The sequence below is a fragment of the Heterodontus francisci genome, unplaced genomic scaffold (assembly GCF_036365525.1).
Source record: "Heterodontus francisci isolate sHetFra1 unplaced genomic scaffold, sHetFra1.hap1 HAP1_SCAFFOLD_121, whole genome shotgun sequence".
NCBI lineage: Eukaryota > Metazoa > Chordata > Chondrichthyes > Heterodontiformes > Heterodontidae > Heterodontus > Heterodontus francisci.
In genome coordinates this window covers 3,076,258-3,092,107 of record NW_027140425.1, presented here as the reverse complement: position 1 = coordinate 3,092,107, position 15,850 = coordinate 3,076,258, and the positions used below count along the sequence as shown (strand labels likewise).

General features: G+C 47.7%; 1 non-coding gene across 1 annotated transcript; it reads right to left on the bottom strand.

The window, feature by feature from the left end:
- Nucleotides 1-9,352: 9,352 nt before the first annotated feature.
- On the bottom strand, nt 9,353-9,424 carry trnar-ccu (transfer RNA arginine (anticodon CCU)). Its single transcript has one exon. It is a non-coding gene; the product is annotated as a tRNA-Arg (tRNA).
- Nucleotides 9,425-15,850: the final 6,426 nt, after the last annotated feature.

Here is a 15,850-nt window from a genome sequence, read left to right as displayed (position 1 = left end):
CTGCTGCCTGGTTTAAAGGAGTGTCTTCCTGAGAGCCCTCTGCGGTCCCAGGACCCGTTCTGCTGCCTCTGCTGCCCCAGGACCCGTTCTGCTGCCCCAGGACCCGTTCTGCTGCCTCTCCTGCCCCAGGACGCGTTCTGCTGTCCCAGGGCACATTCTGCTGCCCCAGGATCCGTTCTGCTGCCTCTGCTGCCCCAGGATCCGTTCTGCTGTCCCAGGACCCATTCTGCTGCCCCAGGATCCGTTCTGCTGCCTCTGCTGCCCCAGGATCCGTTCTGCTGCCCCAGGACCCATTCTGCTGCCCCAGGATCCGTTCTGCTGCCTCTGATGCCCCAGGATCCGTTCTGCTGCATCTGCAGCCTGATAGGTAAGGAGCTGAATTCGAACCTGCAGTGACCATGGTCCCACAGTTTAGCGATGCCTTCCTGCAGGTTCGCCTCCAGGTGCCAAGAGAAAGGTGGAAGATCCTCTTTCCCAGGGATGTGAGGTGAAGACCTGCCCACCTGACCAAGTAAAGATGGCTGGAGATAGTAGGTGAAGTCAGCAGCTGTGGGTTCACCCGCAGGACATGGATCCAGTGCAGGAAGCGGGTCAATGACCTGATCCAGGCTGCTCAGGTGAGAACTCCAAACACTTTGGACACTTTGGACATTGCGTGTGGCAGAGTGAGAGGGAGTGTTTGGTGGAAAGGGAGTGACCACCCAGTCATGTGCATTGGGGAAGGGCAGCAGGACATGCCGCCTGAGGCTTGGCTGCATCTCGGTGGGGGTTGCACGTCAGTCATTGTATAAACTCACACAGTCCCTCGAGAGGGGGCCACATGCAAGAGGAATACGTGTGTCCCCATCATGGACTGCTGGACTATCACCATCAGAGATGTTGGGCTTGTCCCCGCTGGGAGACTAACTTTGTTCATCATAGTGGCTGCAGGAGAAGACAGCCCACAATCGGAAAGAGCGTGTCAAGACTGGCGGTGGAGTGCCTTATCTCCGCGTCCTCATCCCAATGGAGGAGGAGGCCATGGAACAGGCCGGGCAGCAAGGCAGCTGCTCCATAGCTGATGGAGAGACAGGGACACCTACCCAAGAGAGTGACTGAACATCTCCTGGGGCACAAGGGAGCATCCGCTGCAAAGGAACCACACTGCACATCTGTTTACCACTGCATCAATGGAGCTGCACAGTAGAGGTGGTTGGAATGTCATGATGGGCAGACCCTAACACTTCAATGTCCCTGTTTGCTCATACAGGCTGGGATGAACGACAAGCGTGAAGAGCTGGAGAGACTGGGGGACAGCCGGACACCTGAGGAGGAGGTGGGAGCCTCAGAGGGTGCACCGTCACATCATTCCCCTGCACCCTCCACCAGCACAGAAACCCTCACTCGGTGGGTATCCACTCGCTGTTAGATTTGGGCACACAAGCTGGTGAGCACGTCACAGACAGGCCCGGGCAGCTGACGGAGGCTGTGACAGCCGAGGCCACTGGCAGTTGGGAGTCTGTGGGAGCCAGCCCCATGCTGAGTCCCAGGCTGATGACGTGCCTCTGGTGTCACCGGCAACATGGGAAATGCTGCAGCTGTAGCAAGAGGTCAGGCAACATCTGGCAGAGTTGCCGGAGGTTATGTGTAACCAAGCTCGGATGATGGAGGAGTCCATCCAGGCCTTGCATGCTGTACTGTCTCCTATGGGGGTGTGTCTGGCTTCCTTCCTTGAGAGATTGGTGACTCTGATGGAGAGCCAGATCCAGCCGACCAATCAGTGGCTGCCGGAGATGTGCGCAGACTTGCACTCCATCACTTTGTCCATGAGCTCCATCCAGTGGTGACAAGGCGAGAGGGGGGACGAGGCACCTGAACTCTCCACCAGGTCCACGTCCCTCTCAGGTCAGCAGGGAGGTACAAGTGTGTCTTACAACTGGGGAGGAGCAGCTGGCTGCTACATCTGGGGTCTCCTCTCTGGGTGCTCCTGGTGTGGACAGTAGCTCTAAAGCCCCTCTGCCAGTGACACCAGTGATGCCAGTGCCTGCCTCCATCACCCTCGATGACAGAGTGGGGTCCCTGTACCTGTGCAGGAGGCCCTCAGTGTGCCGGGTCCCTCCAGACCTCAGGCAGCAAGAGGACCACCACCAATGTCATCCCAAGCCATGGGGCAGCAAGGTCAGCAGCCTGTCTCCATCTCAGCTGCCAGAGCAGGGGGAGCACCACGTCGGAGCACCCGGAAAAGATTTAAGAAGAGCACCTAGATTCACTTGGGTTCACGGGTGAATGTACATTCCAGATGAATAGGGTTGTGTTTGCCGTCACACGGAAGAAAGAAATGATGTCCTCTCACTATGTCTCCTTCCTATTGTTGATGCCTTTTGGGACTTCATTTAAACCCTTCCTCCCAAGGGGCTGGAAGTGACTGACCAAGCCCTGAGTTCACAAAGCTTCGGCCTTGTCACTGTGCGATGTGTACCTGGACGCTGCAGTGCAGAAGGAAGGAGGCGACAACAGGGCTGCTTCAAGCTAAGACTTTATTGCTGTGGTTCCAGAAGGTGGTAAGGCTCAAAGGAAACTTGAATGTATAAGGGTGTCTCATGTCTCCCTTGTGTGTTTCTCATGGCCCTTTTCCTGCTGTGCCTGAGGTTTTTCATCTGGCACTGCTTGGGCAGCATCCTCCTCCACATCCTCATCATCAGAGGAGACATCACACTCCACAATATCCTCACCAGTCAACACCTCACCCCTCTGTAATGCCAGATTGTGCTGTGCACAGCAAACCACCACGATATGCGAGCCCCTCGCCGGGACATACTTAAGGGCTCCACTGGATCGATCTAGGCACCTGAATCTCATCTTCAGGAGACCAATGGCCTCCTTGATGGTCGCTCGGGTTGACCCGCAGCAGGTGTTGTACCTCTCCTCTGCATCCGTGCGTGGGTTCCTCACAGACGTCAGTAATCATGTCCTCAGTGGGTAGCCCTTGTCTCCAAGGATCCATCTCTGAAAGCGGATGGGGCCGCGGAATGGTTCTGGCACCTGGGAGTGCGTTGGCATTCAGGCGTTGTGGCTGCTTCCCAGGATTTGTGCACACACCTATGGGATCCATTTGCAGTGGTCGCAGACCAATTGCACACTAAGCAAGTGGAAGCCCTTCCTGTTGAAGGCTGCTGGCTGGTCTGCAGGAGCCTTGATGGTCACATGGCTGCAGTCAATGACACCCTCCACCTGGTGGAATCCAGCGATGGCCCCGAATCCGATAGCTCTCTCAGCTTGACTGTTTGGATTAATGTGCAGATAGTCACCGGCCCTCCTGAACAGGACATTGGTGACCTCCTTGATGCACTGATTCACTACAGACTGTGAGATTCCACGCATATCTCCAGTTGTTCCCCGCAATGATCTGGTGGTGAAGAAGTTCAGTGGCACGGTGACCTTCAGTGACACTGGCATCAGGTGCCCACCAAGTCGCATGGGGCACAGCTACATCATGGCAGAGAGATCAATGACGACCTCCGTGGAGAGGCGCAGTCTGCGGAGACACTGTCACTCGGACATCTGCAGGTAGTTGAAACTCGGCTGACGTGTTCCTCTGCCTCCTTCTCCAGCCTCCTGTTCGAGGCTGGCCTTCCTGTGGGCCTCCAAGCTCCTGTGGTGCCCCTGCTGGTGCCTGCGCCTCCGTCCATTCCTTCTACTCCTCCTCCTCCTCCTCCTCAATGGGAGCCTCGAATCCAATGAGAGCCTCGAATGAGTCCCATGACAGGTTGCCCTTCCCGGAGTGCAAGGCCTTCACAGTAAACAACACCCAGCCACATTTACCTCACTTGTCACCCTCAATGAAGTGGCACTGCCACAATGACACCCTGGTGTGGCTAACCCTGCAGAGCTGGCACGTTGGCCCCCACTCCTGACAGTGTTTCCCGATGCCCTTTCCCCCTCCACCATTGCTGCCAAGTGACGCTGCCTCACCCGATAGCTTCCCAGTGAAGCCAACACTCAGCTCCCACCTCCCAGTTGCCTCCTTCAACCAGGCGAGGCTCTGAAGCCCCGTGGTTCCCGTGCACTATTAGTTCAATTGGACCCAGTGAATAAAATTGCTGACAATTGGACTCATAAATACTTTAAATGCCTTCTTGCCGTGTGGATGTGCGAAGTCTGCCCTCCACGTCAGCCGCCGACAGAAAAATCCGGTCCAACGTCTTCCATCCCTATTTTATACACCCCCCCTCCCCCTCCCCGGCCTCCATTCCCGTCTCCAACGGTCCCTTAAAATTCTGGCCCATGTCTCTAAGACTAATGGGAGAGAAACTACATCTGCTCCTTCGACTGAACAGGGAGAGCTGCACTCTCTGTGTTTAAAGTGAATGAATCTGATCTTTTCCTTGTCTTACTGGAACGTCCACTGTCTGGAAATGTCTGTTTGAAAATGTTTTCCTGTTATATTAATGGAGCAGAGGAGCAGATGTGAGGTACTGTTGAACAGAGAGGTTTGGAAGTGGGTGAAGGGGTGGAGTGACGGTGTGAGTGAGAGGCGCAGTGAGTTGGCCATTCTCAATAGAGTGTCAGGAATGAAGGTCAGAGGAACAGACCAGGCAGGAAACACAGAAAGAGCGAGGAGAAGCTGGTGTGAAAAACAGAGATTAAACAACGGGCTTGTTCATTTGGTTTGGGTCTGGTATTTAGAATACCCGGAATCTGGGTTCACTTCCCTTCCAACTCAGCGAATTGTATCAACATTATGTTCATAAAACCAAAGAATGATACCCAAAGAAGGAGGCCATTTGATCCATTGTGTCAGTGCTATCTCCTGTAATCTGTACATTTTTCCTTCCAGTATTTATCCCAATTGCTTTTCAAAGTTACTACTGAATCTGCTTTCAAGTCCTGATCAGACAGTGCATTCCAGATCACAACACATCACTGTGTAAAAAATCATTCCTCATTTCGCCTCTGGTTCTTTTCTCAATCACCTGAAAAATACATCCTCTGGTTACTGACCCTTTTACCACTGGAAACAATTTCTCCTTATTTAACTTATTGAAAACCTTCTTGATGATGTCACATACTAGACTGCCAGTAAAACTGAAGCCCATGGAATAAAAGGGACAATGACAGCATGCATATGAAGTTTGCAGACTGATAGGAACATAGGAGCAGGAGTAGGCCATTCAGCCCGTCGAGCCCACCCTGCCATTCAATATGATGATGACTGATAATCCACTTCAATGTCTTTTTCCCACACTATCTCCATATGCCCTATGTCATTTGTATTTAGAAATCTGTCAATCTCTGCTTTCAACATACTCAATGACTGAGCTTCCACAGCTCTCTGGGGTAGAGAATTCCAAAGATTCACAACCCTCTGAGTAAAGAAATTTCTCCTCATCGCTGTCCAAAGTGGTTTTCCCCTGACGTTGAAATTGTGTCCCCTCTTTCTAGACTCCTCAACCGGGGGAAACATCTGAGCTTCATCTACCTGTCTATCCCTTTCAATATTTTGTAAGTTTCAATGAGATCACCTCTCATTCTTCAAAACTCGAGAGAATACAGGCCCAGTTTCCCCAATCTCTCTTCATTTGACAGTCCCGCCATCCCGGGAACAAGTCTGGTGAACCTTCGTTGCATTCCCTCGATGGCAATGATATCCTTCCTAAGGTAAGGGGAACAAAACTTCACACAGTATTCCAAACTGCAGACCAACCAAGGTTATATACAATTGAAGCAAGACTTCACTACTCCTGTACTCAAATCCTCTTGTGATGGAGGCTAACATATCATTAGCCTTCCTAATTGCTTGCTGCACCTGCATGTTAGCTTTCAGTCACTTATTGACAAGGACACCCAGGCCCCTTTGTACATTCACACTCTTACCATTTAACAAATAATCTGCACATCTGTTTCTCCTACCAAAGTGGATAACCTCACATTTTTACACATTATATTTCATGTGCCACTTTCTTGTCCACTCACTAAGTCTATCCAAATTCCCCTGAAGCCGCTTTGCATCTTCCTCACAACACACATTCCCACCTAGTTTTGTGTCATCTGCAAACTTGGAAATACTACATTTGGTCCCCACATCCAAATCATGTGAACAGCTGGGTCACAGTGTGGTGGTGAACAGTTGTATTTCTGTCTGGAGGAAGGTTTACAGTGGGTTCCCCATGGTTCCTCATAACTTCAGTTATGTGCAGACACTGGAAAAGCTGGGGTTGTGCTCCTTGGAGCAGAGCAAGTTCAGAACAACTTTGACAGAGTTAGAATCAACGAATCAAATGGTTACAGTACAGAAGGAGACCATTCAGTCCATCATTTCCATGACAGCTCTTTGCAAGAGCAGATCAGCTAATTCCACTCCTCTGCCCTTTCATTGCAACCCTGCAAATTTTCTCTATTCAGGTGTTTATCCGGTTCCCTTTTGAAAGCCACGATTGAATCTGCCTCCAGCACACTCTCAGGCAGTGTATTCCAGATCCGAACCACTCGCTCTGTCCCACACTCCGGTACCATTGCAGAAAATCTCTTCTGTTCATTTCATCCCTCATACATAATTGAAATGAAATGTTTATTAGGAAATGCACAACATAAAAAGGAGAGAGAAATAAATGCTGAGTAAAATAGAAGTCAATGTCTGGAAGGTAAAAAGAGCAAAAGATGTAACTTTTATTCTGGATGAGTAAGAGGAATATATCACACTTTGGGGCTTTTGGAAGAGGATTTATTGATGGACCTGGGATTTGAGAGGAAGCTGGTTCATGGTTTACAGAACAAATTCAGCCCCTGGGGTGGAGCCAACAGCTGCACCGTCCAATAACAGACTGGACGGGGACACTGTCTCAGGCCTGGTGAGCTCAGTCGATGAAAGCATGAAACTCTGAATCTCAAGTTTTTGAGTTTGAGCCCACGGTGGGTGTTTTCTATTTCCTTTTTAGGCTGATTTTACAGGCGTTATCCAGCTCTGAATTCCTCGGCAGAGTGTTCAATGAGTGTTTGAAATGAGATTCAACAGCAGTATGAGTAAGTCCCTCCTTGATTCAAGGACTCTTACCTCTCTGCAGCATCTCATTGCTGAAGATTGAACTTTTTCTCATTTCATTCTCGGCTCAGGGTCAGTGTGGATCACTGGGACTTCTGGCTGTCTCCCACTTCACAATCCATCAGTGCTGAGAAATCAATGGGGAATATTACTCACATGTTGTAATGTTTTATAAGTACTTGAATGTATTTCACACTGTGTCTAACAGTGTGAATCTCCCCTGGTATATCAGCTCACCAATACTTCAACAGAACATTCACATAATGTGAGCTCTGAGATCTGTTCAGATCCCATTCCCAAGACCTGGAAAGTGGGATTGGGCTGGATCGCTCTTTTTCAGCTGGCACAGACACGATTGCTAAATGGTCTCATTCTGTGCCATAAATTTTCTCGATTTTCTATGTTCCATGAAGTGAGGTGTGATTGGGAGGGACAATTCCACCAGGGTTATATTTTCTACCTAAACAATGACACAAGGGATACTTCACTTTTTTATTCATTCATTCATGCGATGTGGGCATCGCTGGCTAGGCCAGCATGTACTGCCCATGAGAAGGTGGTGGTGAGCTGCTTTCTTGAACCGCTGCAGTCCATGTGGGGTAGGTACACCCACAGTGCTGTGAGGAAGGGAGTTCCAGGATTTTGACCCAGCGACAGTGAAGGAACGGCGATATAGTTCCAAGTCAGGATGATGTGTGGCTTGGAGGGGAGCTTGCAGGTGGTGGTATCCCCTGCATTTGCTGCCCTTGCCCTTCTCGGTGGTAAACGTCGCTGGGTTTGGAAGGTGCTGTCTAAGGAGTCTTGGTGCATTGCTGCAGTGCATCTTGTAGACGGTACACACTGCTGCCACTGTGTGCCGATGGTGGAGGGAGTGAATGTTTGCAGATGGGGTGCCAATCAAGTGGGCTGCTTTGTCCTGGACGGTGTTGAAATTCTTGAGTTGGAATTGCACCCATCCAGGCAAGTGGAGAGTATTCCATCACACTCTTGACTTGTGAATTGCAGATGGTGGACAGGCTTTGGGGAGACAGGAGTCATGGATGAGTGAGAGGAATATATCACACTTTGGGGCTTTTGTAAGAGGATTTATTGATAAACCTGGGATTTGAGAGGAAGCTGCTTCATGGTTTACAGAACAAATACAGCCCCTGGGGTGGAGCCAACAGCTGCACTGTAATTACTCACCTCAGGATTCCAAGTCTCTGACCTGCTCTTGTAGTCACGTTATTTGTATGGCTACCCATGGTAACCTCCATGATGTTGATGGTGAGGGATTCAGTGATTGTAATGCTATTGAATGTCAAGGGGAGATAGTTAGATTCTCTCTTGTTGGAGATGGTCATTGCCTGGCACTTGTGTGGTGCGAATGTTACTTGCCACTTTTCATCCCAAGCTTGTGAGACTGAAATAGCTCAGTTGGGAGTGTGTTAGACTGAAGATCCCTGGTTCAATCTGGGGTTTTGGCAGTTCTCCTTTATTCTGCATCGCCCTTTGGTTTTGACTCCTGAGCTGCACAATTTACACTGAAATTATTTATCGAACTCTGAAGGTTGGATTGGAATAGAGAGATATCAAGGATGGGAAATATTTACATTGTCAGCTTTAGCTTATTCTCTATCTCCTTGTGTCCTTTTCCCCAGTTTTTGAATCTTTCGGGGCCGGGTGAACATTTGATTTACTGCATATGTCCCATACTGAAGCCTTTTCCACATCTCTGGGCGGTCAGACTCACTCTGTCTGTTTTTGCTGCTCGTGACCATTAACGAGAACAGGCCACGAGTTCAATGTTTATCAGCAAATGGAAGATAATTGGAAAGAATTCTGTGTTACTCCAGACCAGTGACAAAGATGCAATGGATGTTATTCAAAATAAATTCCATTTGACATTTTATGTAAACTTGTTTGCATCTGAAAGCTGGATTTTAAGTGTTACAAAAATGTGTCAAATTAATGACTGACCATGTGACAGCGCACATGGGGATCAAATCCACAGCCTTGTTGTTATCAACACTGCGTCCTAACCAACTGAACTAAGCGGCCAATAGACAGAGCGAGGTATGGGTTTGAGCCGCATGCTGTGCGGTTTGTGTTTTATTTCTCACACTGGGTGACACAGCGATTGGACAAACAATGGACACATCACATCCCTGAAACATTGTTCTGATATAAAACAGTGTGAAATAAGAACTGAGCATGGAAATGGAACGGAACCAGAAATCAGGACTTTAATCTATTAAAGTTGATCTTGAAATTCAAACATTCACTGAACATTCCAATCGAACGAACTCTCTTCTGAAATAAAATCCAGGAACTTGAGCTGCTGTAAAACATAACTGAGCCTGCTGTGATTTGAACACACAACCTTCTGATCAGGAGTCAGACGCGCTACCGTTGCGCCACAAGCTCGCAGGGAAAGCAAAGTCTTCCATCCCTGGCAGATTTACTTCTTGTTTAGACTCAGTGATTGAAATTAATTCAATCTTCATCTGACCTCCGCTCTGCAAAGGCCTGCCACCCGACCTGAACCCGACGGGACCCGACGACCTGTGTCGGGTTCGGGTCGTGTCGGATCGCTCTTCCGGGTCTGGCTTTTGGGCTCGGGTCAGGTCGGGCCAGGTTCGAGTATTACATTTAACTCTGCTGGGAAGTTGAGTTTAATAAGTGTCAAAAGTTGAAAAGCGAACCTAAGCTGGGAGTCCGGGTCATCAAGGAGGGAAACTCTGAGTCTGCTCAGTGAGCAAGGGAGCATCTCGATGATGTCATTGCGCTCATGCTGCAGCTTCCTGCAGATTCGGAATAGGGAGGTAGGTAAAGTGAACATTCTGGTGGTCGGGTAAGGCTCGGGTTAGTTTGGGCGTGGGAATAAATGGAGATACTCGGGCCGGGTCGGGCTCGGGTCCAATGTGGTTCTGTTGGGTTCGGGTCGGGTTTTTTTTCCTGACCTGAGCAGGCCTTTACCGCTCTGTCAGTTCAGTGCCTTATTTAAACTATTACTTGGAGTTCTGTTTTACTGGGTCTCGGCTGTTTAAGTGTTTCCCAGACCCACTACTCTGATTAATCAGATATTTTGCTGCTAACTGCTGCTGCTACAATTGAAATGTAAAAAAGAATTTCCAGTGACCTGCAACCAATGGGCAAATACATTTCAGAAAGTTAAAGCTCATTCACCAATCCACAAATGTGTCTTTCTGCTTCTATTTATAAACAACTCCTTCTCTCCACTATGAGAACTATACAATCACTCCAGTTATTTGAAAGTTAGTATAAGATGTTCCAGTTCATCAATTTTAAAACTGCAGCAGGTATTTTCCAGAAAACTTCTCTGTTGGAACCTCAGTCCCATTTGGATTGAAAGTGGACAATTAATGTATTCACTTGTTCATTGTGGACAGGTATCTGACTTCGAATAAATCTCATTAACTTTCAATGAGGTGGCAGTATTTCTGTGCTCCCATTTTACACAGTCTGTCCTGTTCATGCACCATGTTTTTATTCTCCTCTCCCATTCTCCATAGGATACAGATTACAAGCATCATCAATCTAGCTGTTGAAAAGCATTGGAAGAATCTGGTCACACAGGTATTGAAACATTCATTTTCTGCCATTTTTCAAGTTGGTTGCTTTAAACACAGTACGATGTGCAATCATCTTGAAAAGAGATTCTCTTCAATATCCAATACAAATTGAATTACAATCCTGACAGACAAACACAGGAGAACAAGTGACTAGTGAACACAAACCTCATGGTGCTCATTTTCATATTTATTGCAGTCATCCGACAAAACAAGTGAAAGAATATTCCAGTGAAATGATTTGGAAAGTAGGTGTGACTTTTGTTGGTGCCTTTCTTTGCTCTGTTGGTGAAACTTTCTTGCACCTGACTCCTGTTCATGTCTCTGTTTCCTCTATTGAATGAGGAAGGAGGTATTTGATCAGAAATCAACTGGATTGTGTACCTTTGAGAGGGGATTTCTGCACCATCAGGGCTGGAAACAGGAGTGAGTGAAAGACAATGTGTAGAGTTTGATTTTGTACAGAGGGAGAGCAAATCTAACAGGACTGTGAGATATTGGCCTGGATTTTACAGCCCCAATAGCGGTGAACTCTGAGACTTTCACTGCTATTGAGGGTCTGAACAGCACTGCAACTGCCAGTACATGCACACACTAACACCAGCATCTGGAAGTTGTCGTGGTGAGAAATGTGCTTCGAAGGAGCCTCTGATCATAATCGCACCAGCCCACTCTTTAAAGTGACAGGGACCTGCAGTTCAGCAATTTGGGCTCATTGCCCACAATGTACCCTGATTTTTACCTGGGTTGGAGTAAAGCCGGTACGAACAGGCTCAGGGCTGCTCGGCAAGGACTTTTCTGTTGACACAACAGCTCCACTATTCCAGGAAGACACCGGCAGCAGCAGGGGTCAACTTTCAGAAAGGAGTTCGCACATTTTAAATGTTGTATTTTATTTCTTAATTGGATGTAAGTTTTTAGCATGGCCTCATCAGAGTTCTTAAATTTACATCAGACTTTTTATTAAAAAGATTGAAGTGCTTTTAAAAGATCTCGAAATGTATATGACTTTTTATCAAGATTTACTTGGCTTCTTTGTAAAGACTCTTGAGCAAGATTGAAGTGACTTTTAAAAACTACATCTTATCCTTTAAAATCCTGCTTACATGTAGATGACATTGGAAGATGGCTTCAGAATAACTTAGACTATCTTTCTAACAGGGACTGCAACAGCTTAAGACCTACTTTTCTGCAAAAGCTGGTGAATTACCTTCCGGGAGCGGAGAGGAGCGGAGCAGACCTTTATGGACCGATATGAGGAGAACATTGAGAGCGGAGCCTATAAATCCCCTCGGAGGATCGAGGCCCAGTCTCTTACCTTCCAGGAGTGGAGTGGAGCTCTTCCAGTGTGCTGGAGTTTTGAAAAAAAAGAAGCCAACTGTGACGTCAGAGGAGAGCTGCAAGTTGATTGGTTGGTGAGGCACTGCTGTTCGTGTTGTTCAATATCTTGAAGAAAAGGGCAAAGTGTTTTAGTTGAAAATAAAACCTCTGGTAATCAGGTGAGTACTACTAATGTGTTTTTTTAATTCAGTGTTGCTTATGAAGGACTTTAGATTGTAGTGGGTAGAACAAGGCCCCTAGTGTCATTAGTATTTTTTAATTAAGGGAGTAACTAATTAATCTAAGGGTAAGTCATAGCAGGAGAACTCAGCCCCATGATATGCTCCTCCTGCGCTATGTGGGGATTCAGGAACCCTCCCAGTCTCCATGACGACCATGTGTGCAGGAAGTGTATCCAGCTGCAGCTGCTGGCTACTCGCATTATGGAGCTGGAGCTGCGGGTGGTTTCACTGTGGAGCGTCCGCGAAGCTGAAGACGTCATGGATAGCATGTTTAGTGAGGTGGTCGCACCGCAGGTAATGGATGCACAGGCAGAAAAGGGATGGGTGACCACCAGATGGAATAGTAGGAGCAGGCAGGTAGTGCAGGAGTCCCCTGTGGCCATTCCCCTCTGAAACAGATACACCGCTTTGGTTACTGTTGGGGGGAAGACCTCCCAGGAGAAAAGAGCAACAGCGCGGTCCGTGGCACCACGGAGGGCTCTGCTGCACAGCAGGGGAGGAAAAGGAGTGGAAGAGCTATTGTGATAGGGGATTCTATCATCAGGGGTGCAGATTGGCGTTTCTGTGGCCTCAAACATGACTCCAGGATGGTATGTTGCCTCCCTAATACTAGGGTCAAGGATGTTTCAGAGCAGCTGCAGGACATTCTGAAAGGGGAGGCTGAGCAGCCAGAGATCGTGGTCCACATTGGTACGAACGACATAGGCTGGAAGAGAGATGAAGCTCTGCAAAGTGAATATAGGCAGTTAGGCAGAAGGTTAAAAAGCAGGACCTCTAGAGTTGTAATCTCAGGATTACTCCCTGTGACATGTGCTAGTGCGGGTAGGAATAGGAGGATTAGGCAAATGAATGCGTTGCTGAAGACTGGCGAAGGCGGGAGGGCTTCAGGTACTTGGATCATTGGGATCTCTTCTGCTGCAGAGGTGACCTGTACAAGAGGGACGGGTTGCATCTGAACTGGAAGGGGACCAATATCCTTGGAAGGAGATTCTATAGTAATACACGGGAGGGTTTAAGCTAGTCTTGCAGCGGGGGTGGGACCCAAAGTATTAGTTTCTCCAATGAGGTAGTTGAGACAAATGGAGAGGTTAAAGCAAGCAAGTCCAGTAGGCAGGCCAGGCAGGAGCAGGGAGCGTGGAAGGTCTGGTAGGCTAAACTGCATTTACTTTAATGCAAGTATACTTCCAGGTAAGGCAGATGAACTCAGAGCATGGATCGGTACATGGGATTGTGATATTGTAGCTATTACGGAAACGTGGTTGAGGGATGGGCAGGACTGGCAGCTCAATGTTCCGGGGTACCAATCCTTCCAGCGTGACAGAGGTGGAGGTTAGAGAGGAGGGGGAGTTGCACTATTGATTAGGGAGGACATCAGTACTGAGAGAGGATATCCCGGGGTGAATGTCCAGTGAGGCCATACTGGTAGAACTGAGAAATAAGAAAGGGGTGATCACTTTGATGGGATTATACTATAGGCCCCCCCAATAGTCAGAGGGAAGTGGAGGAGCATATATGTAGGGAAATCACAGATAGGTGTAGGAATTATAGGGTTGTAATAGTAGGTGATTTTAACTTCCCTAATATTGACTGGGGCTGCCTTAGTGCTGAGGGATCACATGGGGAAGAATTTGTTAAGTGTGTCCAGGATAGTTTTCTGAAACTGTATGCGGATGGCCCTACTAGAGAAGGTGCTACACTCGACCTCCTCTTAGGAAATGAGGATGGGCAGGTGGTTGATGTGTCAGTGGGGGAGCACTTTGGGACCCGTGACCATAACTCTATTAGCTTCAAGATAGTTATGAAAAAGGAAAGGACTGGTCCTCAGGTTGAAGTCCTAAATTGGGGGAACGTCAATTTCCATGGCATCAGACAGGAACTCTCAAAAGTTGAATGGGAGAGGCTGTTTACAGGTCAAGGGACGTCTGGCAAGTGGGAGGCTTTTAAAAGTGAGATAGGAAGAGTTCAGGGCCAGCATGTTCCTATTAGATGGAAGGGCAAGTCTGGCAAGTTTAGGGAACCTTGGCTGACGAGGGATTTTGAGGGTCTGGTCAGGACAAAGAAGGAGGCATACGTCAGGTATAGGCAGCTGGGATCGAGCGAGTCCCTCGAGAAGTATAGGGGATGTAGGAGTACACTTAAGAAGGAAATTAGGAGGGCGAAAAGGGGCCATGAGATTTCCCTGGCAGATAAAGGAGAATCCTAAAAGATTCTATACGTATATTAAGAGTAAAAGGGTAGCTAGGGAGAGAGTAGGTCCCCTTAAGGATCAGTGTGGCAATCTATGTGTGAAGCCACGCGAAATGGGCGAGGTCTTAAATGAATATTTCTCGTCTGTACTTACGGTGGAGAAGGTCATGGAAGCTAGTGAGTTCAAGGGAGGGAACAGCGATATCCTGCAGCATATCAACATTACAAAGGAGGAGGTGTTGGAGGTTTTGAAGCGCATTAAGATGGATAAATCCCCAGGGCCTGATCTGATGTATCCTAGGATGCTATGGGAAGCAAGGGAGGAGATTGCTGGGGCGCTGGCAGAGATTTTTGTCTCATCGTTTGCCACGGGTGAGGTACTGGAAGACTGGAGGATAGCTAATTTGTTAATTCATAAATTAAATAACAAATCATGTCGCCTCTTTCTCTTCTAAACTCTGGCGGAGACAAACCTAGCTTGTCCAATCTTTCCTCGTCAGACAGCCCACCCATTCCATGTATTAGTCCAGTAAACTTTCTCTGTGCTACCTCCAATGCATTTACATCCTTCCGCAAATAAGGAGACCAGTACTGTACTCAGTACTGCAGAAGAGGTCTCACCAATGTCCTGTATAGCTGAAGCATAACCTCCCTACTATTGTATTCAATTCCCATGGTGATAAATGATAACATTCCATTAGCTTTCCTAATTACGTGCTGGACCTGCATACTAACCTTTTGCAATTTATGCCCTCGGACACCCAGATCACTCTGCATCTCAGAGCTCTGCAATCTCTCACCATTTAGATAATATGCTTTTTTATTCTTCCTGCCACAGTGGCCAATTTCCGACTTTCCCACATGATACACCATTTGCCAGGTCTTTGCCCAATCACTTAACCTATCTATATCCCTTTGTAGCCCCCTTATGTCCTTTTCACAACTGACATTCCTACCTATCTTTGTGATCAGCAAATTTAGCAACAATACCTTCGGTCCCTTCATCTAAGTCATTTATATAAATTGTAAAAAGTTGAGGCCCCAGCACAGATCCCTGTGGCACACCACTCGTTACTTCTTGCCAACCAGAAAATGACCCATTTATGCTGACTCTCTGTTTCCTGTCAGCTAGCCAATCTTCTATCCATGCCAATATGTTACCCCCGACACCATGAGCTTTTATTTTCTGCAATAACCTTTGATATGGCACCTTATCCTTCTGGAAATCGAAATACAATGCATCCACTGGTTCCCCTTTATCCACAGCACATGTAACTCCCTCAAAGAACTCCAATAAATTGGTTGAACATGATTTCCCTTTCAAAAAACCATGTTGACTCTGCCTGATTACCTTAATTTTTTTCTAAATGCCCTGCTATAACATCCTCTGTAATAGCTCCAAACATTTTCCCTAAGACAAATGTTAAGCTAACTGGCCTGTCGTTTCCTGCTTTCTGTCTCCCTCCCTTTTTGAATAAATGAGTTACATTCACTCTTTTCCAATCTAACGG